Raw genomic sequence first — 9221 nt, 5'->3', positions numbered from 1 at the left:
TTCTTTTTTAAGAAAGTTAGCTTTAAAAATTTAATAAAGAGTTTGTTAACTCGTGATTTAGTGGTTAAGAATGTTAATAATTTGGATTCATGTCTCCTTAAATATATAACTTCATATCAAAAAACTTTCATATAAAGCAAACATTGAAGACATGGAATCAACCAGAGATACCAATAGAGTGGCTTACCAATGAATTTTTCTCAAGGGAATAAACGAGTGGCTTACCAATGAATTTTTCTCAAGGGAATAAACGAGTGGCTTACCAATGATTTTTTCTTAAGGGAATATGTTTAGGAAGATCCATGGACTTGATTTGTGCTTCTAGGAAGGTAGGGAATAAACGAGTGGCTTACCAATGATTTTTTTTTTAAGGGAATATGTTTAGGAAGATCCATGGACTTGATTTGTGCTTGTAGGAAGGTAGGTGTTCAAAACTATAAGCGATATAAGGATATATAGCTTGATTGATTGTGCGAAAGTTTACCATGCATAAAGATGATTGACCCATTTGACTTTGACAAGATGATAACTTTTGTTCAACTTCTCTGGTTATTTAGAAAAGAGATTTTGGATAGAGATATGTGGAATGATGTGTTATATATATATATATATATATATATGGTTTTTTTTTAAAGAATTATATCATTATATTATTAAGGAAATTTAACAATTATTTTTATTTTGTAGTACAAATTCGTTACCGTATGTGATAAGTTTTTTTTTTTTTTGGGTAATGTATGAGATTTTTCTTTTTCTAAAATAGTTGTATAAAAGGAGATTCAGTTATTTATAAGTAGCACTACAATGGTAGTGCTTAACATGCTCTAGTTGAAAAGATTTTGCTTTGAATTGCATAACATTATTTGTAATACATTGTAGTTTTTTTTTTGCTTTGACTATTGTGTCACAAAATTACATAAACACACATATAAGAGTTGAAATAATGGTTTGCATTAATTAATTCAAGATGTTTTAACTTGTTTTATGTTAATTGCTTTATTCAATTTAGATAATTAAATTATTGTTTGTCTATCTTAATCATTTTAGAATGGAAAAATTGGAGGAATTGGCTCACAATACCATTTTTACTAGCAAGCTTTGGTTTGGAAAATTTATTTTTTTTAACTTTTTAAAGGTAGTTTAGGACATTTCTTAATATTTTTTGGGGTCCAAAACTCTAGCTTGTGCCAAACCTTCCAATATTGTTCTGCACTTAGATACCTTTCCAATGACATAATAAAGACCTCAAATGGAGTTCGTAAGCAAAAGTTGTGCCACCCAAAAGTTGACCACCTAGTTTTTACCACCATGATTAAAGAGGATGTCACATTAGCCTCATCACTCATGAAAAAAAGGGCTAGCTACATGAACATGATGAAGATGGTTTTAGTAGGGTCAATATTATAACTCTATTTAAGAGTTAAAGGAGTCAAATTTAACCACTAGTAACTTATCGAGTTGTGTTGTAATCAGACCACTAAGGGGAAAAGGGGATCAATCTTATTCTAGTGCATTTTGTTCTATAAATCAATAGAGTAGCCGAGAGTGGATGAAGATAGGGCATAATAGAGAGAGTTTGTGTTTTGTAGTAGCCCATAGGCCATAAGCCTCACTCCTTTGTATTTGCACCATTTCCATTTAGAAAAAGAGAGAGCAGAGCAACCTCACATTCTAGCTGGTTTTTCTCCTCAAAGGGTTTCCCAAGTCATATCTTGCATTAGGGGAATTTTGAGGTCTAAAACAGGCCTCCTAAGAAAAATGTACAACCAAAATAAAATTTATAAGAACCAATAAGATTCAAGATGATGATGTCAACCATGGGGGATGATTCACCATTTTTGGAGTAAAAAGTAAAAGGATTAAAAAATAATAAAACTACTTTTTCAACTCGTATTTTCAACTTATCTCCCTAAAGTTTTACTCGAGCAGGAGTACTCATTGGATGTAAAATTTAATTTCTCATCTAAGGAATACCCATGTTGCATACTTTAGATGGAACCTGCTACACGAAAATTGAGAAATACATGAAAAAAACGTGATTGCAATCACGTTTTTCATGTATTTATCATTTTTCGTGTAGCAGGTTCCATCTAAAGTATGCAACATGGGTACTCCTTGGATGAAGAATAAAATTTTGCATCCAATGAGTGTTTCCACTCGAAATATGAGTAAACTCATAGGGAGATAAGTTAAAAATGAGAGTTGAAAAAATATTATTTTTTTCCCACTAAAATTTGATGATGTAATCTAATCTTATTTGATTATTTCCACTACTATTTTATAATTTCCCTAGGAGACCCATTTTAGACCTCAAAATTCCTCTAATGATTATTGCGGTTTTGTGAGTGATTGTTTTGTTCTTTATTTTCTGCTTTTTTATATTTTGCATACATATACAATAAACAATAACTTAATAATTCTAGAAATCCAAGGAAAATTAACCCTCATAGTATAGATTTTGGAGTTTAGTAAATCTCTTTATCAAATATGTTGTGACAAACTATCCAATAAAATATCCATGACAATTTACGAATTATTGATTACAATTAATTTCTTGTATTACATCTAGATGCATAGTTGGATCATCTCTACTTGAAGACAACCCTCAATCCTATAAGTTAGGAAAATGTCTTTGAAAGATAGAGGAAAGAGCATGCAACAGGAATCTCTAAGTATAACCCCCACAAGGAAGCATCAAACACTTAATTGTAACATAAAGCAATTTTTGAACACCAATCACTTGTTAGTTGGATCTAATCATGTACATGTCTCAACATGTCTCATGCTAGGAAGTATTTTGGTTTTATATTGAAAATATATCATAAATATATCATAAAATTATATACATTGAGAAAAGAGTATGTACTTACTCCTCTTTACATAAATATAAATATAATATAATTATTCAATTAGTTAAATTTGGTACTACTAATATTTTTATAAAATCAATTTAAATATTATTAAAAAAATATTTCAGTTTCTTTCTAAAAAATATTAAAAATAAAAATAAATTATTTGAATGAGGTACTACTAACATGTTTTATAAAATCAATTTAAATATTATTAAAAAAAAAACTATTTTATTTTCTTTCTATAAATTATTAAAAATAAAAATAAAAAAAAAGTTATTTAAAATTAAAAATTAATAACATTTAAAGAAAATATATATATTAATAAATCAAATATAGCTTTTCATAAGATATAATAATGATAGATAACTCTCCAAAACTTTACCAAAATTGAATATTTTATTAAACTTTAAAATAATATTTTTTATCTTTTATCACCATTCTAATAAGTTACTTTGAAAAATAAAATAAAATAAAAACACCATTTTTTTATATCATTTTTATCCTTTCTCAATATAAATTATAATGTCATTTTACCATTTTCCAATATGGCAATAGATAATTGTATTAAGATGCACTTTATAATCCAGTATGGTAATTTACCATTTTCCAATATGGTTGTAGATAATTGCACCCATTGAAACTGTACAGTTCAATATGGTAACGATGTTGTAAAACATTTTTCATGTAATGTGATGTTATGTTACCTCGGTAAGCATTAAAATCAAAAAAATAATAATTATATGTAAGTTTCAGTCCACTATGGTACCGATGTTGTAAAACATTTTTCCTTATGTAATGTAATGTAATGTTATGTTGCCTCGGTGAGCATTAAAATTAAAAAACAATAATTATATATAAGTTTGAGATAGTACTCCAGGGAAAAAAATATAAGTTTGAGTTAATCATTTTAGTCATTTGATGAGTTCACTGATTACAAGCCCATGGTATTGCACAACCCATGGTATTTGTTATGATGAAGCCTATTTAAAAGTTTGAGGAAATCCATTATAGAATGCAAGAGTACCAGTTTAGATCCATCTTAATTTTGAACTTTATCCTTTAACACATGATACATCTAAATTTAAAATAAATCTATATTGGTTAATAAAAATCTTAGAATCAAATAAATGTGATATATATGTTCAAATTAAATGTAAAATGTGTTTAACTAAAATTAAAATAATTGTTATTATTATTATTATGATGATCATTATTGTTAAAAAATATTATATAATGTATATTTGCCTAAATTTATTATTATTTTTTATCTTATAATTAAAATATCATTATATTTTATTTTTATCTAGTATATTATTATTAAAAAATATTATTTATAATAAAATTTTGTTTTTAAATTTTACATATTATTTTAAAAATATGAGGATAATAATTAACATTTATTAAAAAAAGTTTATAAGATTTTTTAAAGGTAAGATATTACCTAGAAACCTTTGGAAAAAAAAAATTATACTCAAAAAACATTAAGAGAAGTGTTCCAATAGCACCATAATTTTGTTGAGTTAAATGGTCAAGAAACTTGAAGGTGCGCCAAATATTTTGAAATTTAATCTGAGTATATGAAGGATGATCTAAGAGAGTTTTTTCACCTTCCACTCTTTTAGTGCCAAAAAGGTGACAAACTCTTTCATACCAAGGAGTTATGGAATTGAACAACACCTAATTTCACTATGTAGCTCATAAGAATTTGCTTTTATTTTAACAATGTTTATTTTCATCTTTAAACTAGTCAAGATAGAGAGACACTTTTGACTTTCACGATTTCAGTTGATCACCTCCTTATAACATTTTAATTTTGTTTTTAGCTCTAACTCCTTATCAGGAAGGTTGGAAGTGTGGCAAATATTTGAAAATTTAAATTTAATTTGAATATATGTTGGACAATCTAAGAGAAAATATTATTCATCTTCAACATTTTTAGTGTCTTAAGGGTGATAGACTCTTTCATACCAAGGGGTTTGGGGAATTGACCAACACCTAATTTCACTATGTAATTCATGAAAATTTTCTCTTATTTCATGAATGTTTATTTTCATCTTTATACTAGTCAATATAGAGAGATACTTTTGATTTTCAAGATTTGGGTTGATCACCTACTTATAATCTTAATTTCCTTTTCCCCTCTAACTCCTTATCACATGAAAATTTCTCCTTTAACTTTGAGGTAATAATATTTTTAATATTATCCTTATTCTGTAAATTTATCTCTTCCCTCATCCCCAGTGGTCTAGCCAAGATTGGGCATCTGTATGCCATCCCCACTTGAGCCAAACATGTTTTTGGCTAGAGTTTGAAGCAATTTTAGGAAACCTCTTGTCTTCATATTTAATCTTTTCTTACACATTAGAAACCTGGTCATATCCATCCTCTCAACAAGGAAAATTCTTGAATTGATGAGAAATATATAATATATTGTTTTTCCTTTAATTTTGAGATTATAGGTTATAAATTACTTTTGGATTTGTTCTAAATTTCTCCATGAATCATTGGATAAATTATATCCCAAAACCTCACATACATATAATAGATTAGGAATAACGTGAGTTTGAAAGAGGATTTTTTTTTTTTGGCCCATATCCAATGATCTATTAAATCAATAGTCATTTTCAAGTCCATAATAAGCTTCCCACTCTTCATTAAACTTTTTCTCGATGCTATGATTTCAATTGAGCTTGTGAAGAATATTGATTCCAATATATTTGTAGGAAGGCATTGCCTCCAAGTTCGTTTTTTCATATACAAAAGCATCATATGTGATATTTTTGGATTTAATTATCATGACTTTCATTTTGTTAGTATTAATAATCATCACATAGTCATACCCATATTGAAATAGAAATCTTGGAAGATTCTTCATTGCTTTCCAAAGATTGGAAGGAATTTTTGCCAAAAGAAAGCTTATCAATGCATTGAAAGAATCCTTGTCAATAATTAATCTTTATTAATGCACTCAAACTATCATCATCTTAAGATAGAAGAGTAATGACTATACCAGTTAAATTTGAGCCAAAACAACCTACATCCTCTAAAACCTCTTCTAACTTATCAATGTATATGCCAAAAATGGTAGGGGACAATGAACATCCTTACTTGAATCCAATATTGTAGTTAATTTATTTCTACTAGCCCTTAGTGGTTGGTTCGAAACTTGGTAATAACATTATCATACAACGATGTCACAATAGCCCTCAATTCAAAAGGAATGTTTATCTCTTCTATCCTCTTCCAAATGTTTGTCTAGGAAACGATGTCAAAAACTTTTCTAAAGTCAACAAAACAACACGGGAGATATATTTTGTTATTTCTCCACTCATCTAAAATGTTTCTAAAAGTAACAAGGTGTTCCATAATTGAATAATATCTCTTAAACTTGGGTTGACCTTAAGCTATATTTTCATGGCTTTCTAGTCAATAACTAATATTCTTTTCCAAAATAATTCTACTCTATAATTAAGGAGCAGATTTGATCTAAATGGAAAGTGGTATTCAATAACAAGAACAAGATAACAACCAACTAATTATCCTGCTAATTGATATCATGAGAGGAAGGAGGATAAATTTCACCACATAGAAAATAAAATACAAAGAACAAGATAAAACCCAACTAGTTATACCATTGATCTAACTCGTGATAGAAATAAGGCTAAATATCACCACATAGAAAATAAAATACAAAGAAGATAACACCCAACTTGTTATTAATGGAATGGGAAAAATTTTACATATACATTTTGAAATACTGCATCCCCTTAGTAAAGGTGATGCCCATTATTTATAGTATTTTTTATGCCTCCTTGAGTTACATCATTCACTACCATGGGTAAACACCATAGGTGGATACCAATTTCCATTTAGATCAATCTTACCCCCTTAGGGATCAATGGTCCACATTGCATCAAATTCCCTCACTACAAACTTCTATTAAATGTGGCTCCTGGTGAGCTAGTTTCCTTGATGAAGAAGATATGAGCTAATGAAGAGAAGGCTTTTGTGCTATTAACCCAGAATTGTAGGTTTATGGATGACCCATACCCATAACCAATTGATGTTGAATATTGTGTGGTTAACCCATAACTATGTGATTACAATGTGTCAAGTGTCAATGAAGACAAAGGTTTTATGTAGTTGACCCATAACCGTGGGTTTGTGGATGACCCAAAATCAAGTTGTCGATAGCAAGCTTCAAGAAGGGTTTTTTTGTTTGACTCATGACCATGGGTTTGTGGATGACCCATAACCATGATGATTACAATGCATCAAGTGTTAATGGAGAATGGTTTTATGTGGTTGAACCATAATCGTGATGAACAAATTTCCAAGGATGGAATCACCCTATAAATGCTTGTGGGCCAATTGTGATACTGACAATGTATGGCCAAGTAAATGGACTTTGAGATAGTTCATCTGAAAGTATGTCAAGGTGACATGGGTAGAGCATGTGGCGATGCCCATAAGGAGTCGAATTGGCCATTGGATGTTTTTCTGGAACATTTTTTGAATTCATCTTTAGAGTAATTATGATGAGTAGCAAAGCCTTCAATATGCCTTGCAAGCTTTGACATTGTGTAGTGTGAAGCAGTTGATGTTGTGTTATATGAAGAAATTAAGCTTGCGCAAATGCTAGTAAGGCATTCGATCCAAAAGTAGCATAAATATGAGCCTAAAGTAATAAAGAAATGTAGCCACATTGGCAATAGTGAGGCTAAACGGCTTGTACAAGATTCTAGTAGGAGAAGTCACATAAAACCTGTTTACCCCAACATCCTTTCCCTTGGATCCTAAGTACCTCTCCCAACTAAAAGTTGAACTAGCTTCCACACTAACCCTTGCAGCAACAACTATCAAGAGCACACTTTCTTTATACTATGGAGTTTGTTCCTCGAATAATTCCCAATATACAAAGGAAACAAGTCTAGCACCTTTCCCTTCATTCCTTATGGTAGATGCAGTTTTCTCAGTAGTCTCAATCTTAGAACCACTACCCACAATAACAACATCATGTTTGTTGCCAAAGGAATTGTCACTGAAAATGTAGCCTCCCTTCTTAACACCCTCTATTAAAGAACCAACAAGATGTGGGAGCTTTTGATGGGAGAAAGCAAGTATTGATGGCCTCTTTCTATTGATAACAACAACCTTGTAAGCTCTATATGTCTCCTTTCCTTCTATTGAATGGAGATTTAAAACATTGGGAATTACTTTAAAGCTTTCCAAGTTCTCTCTTGGTTGATGAGTCAACCCATATTCTCCAAGACCAATAGAATCATGGATCATTACATAGATAACATCAAATTTTAAGAGTGCAGATAATCTAATAGTTATCTCATGTAATTTGTGAAAAAAATAAAGCAACACAACAAGGAGTTAGGCCATTTCCATTAAGGGTTATCCCATTGTAGATAGCTCCCAAGGAATGTTCATGCATTCCAAAATAGACATTCTACTCAGCAGGGGTATCCTTCTAGAAGTCAACAAATATTTTTAATAAATACATGTTGGATGATGCAAGGTTTTCACTTCCACCCAAGAGTCCAGGAAGAACCCTTGCAAGTGCATTCAAACATTGTTGAGGTCAATTTCGAGTAGCATTAGTAGCTGATGAATTTGTATCTCGAAACAGAGTTGTGTTGTGTCAACACCAACTGGTATGGTCTATAAGGAAGCTTCATATTGACCTTTGGCTTCGAAGATGGGTTTCATTGTATGCATGACGTCCTTCAGGAAATCAAAGTAGAAATTTTCTGAACACCAAATGAGCCAATGACTTGGGTACAGGATGATTGGAGCACGCAATAGAATGCTATAATATGACCACGAAAGAGGGCGAGGAATATCCACACAACATTAACATCCCTGAATCAGAAGGATAGTGTGAGGTTTCAGGACCAAAAGTTGAGATACCTGACATAACATAGCCTGTTTAGATGAAGAAAGTTAATATAGGCTCAGAGGCGGAGCCCAAATTCGTGCACATTAGAGATTACTAGGATGAGGATACATAACGTAAAGTCGTTGAATTACTGCATGAGTACTAGGCATTGTTTCCAATGAAGTTCACTGATTTAAATGACATTTTAGGCAATTTCAGTGTCATGAAGATGACTTTGAATCCATATGAAAAACTTGTAAAACAACGACCATATAGGCTAAACCGAAAATACAAAGAGAAGGAGACAGAAGAGCTTGAGAAGATGGTTGCAGTTAGATAATTGAACCTGTGGAAGAATCCGAATGGGTGAGCCTGATAGTAGTGCAGGAGAAAAGGACTAAGGGAGAGATAAGGATTTGTGTTGATTTAAGAAAGTTGAATGATGCACGCGTACATGACCCGTTCCCAACACTATTCATTGA

At 30.8% G+C, this 9221-nt stretch overlaps 1 pseudogene; it reads right to left on the bottom strand.

Annotated features, from left to right (window-relative positions):
- Positions 1-7490: 7490 nt before the first annotated feature.
- LOC149221341 (transketolase, chloroplastic pseudogene) lies at positions 7491-8909 on the bottom strand (annotated as a pseudogene).
- Positions 8910-9221: the final 312 nt, after the last annotated feature.

This window comes from Pinus tabuliformis, chromosome Q, assembly GCF_031772625.1.
Source record: "Pinus tabuliformis cultivar Carrire ecotype Pingquan chromosome Q, CPIR1, whole genome shotgun sequence".
In the NCBI taxonomy this organism is placed as follows: Eukaryota; Viridiplantae; Streptophyta; class Pinopsida; order Pinales; family Pinaceae; genus Pinus; species Pinus tabuliformis.
This window is presented reverse-complemented; position numbering and strand designations above follow the sequence as displayed.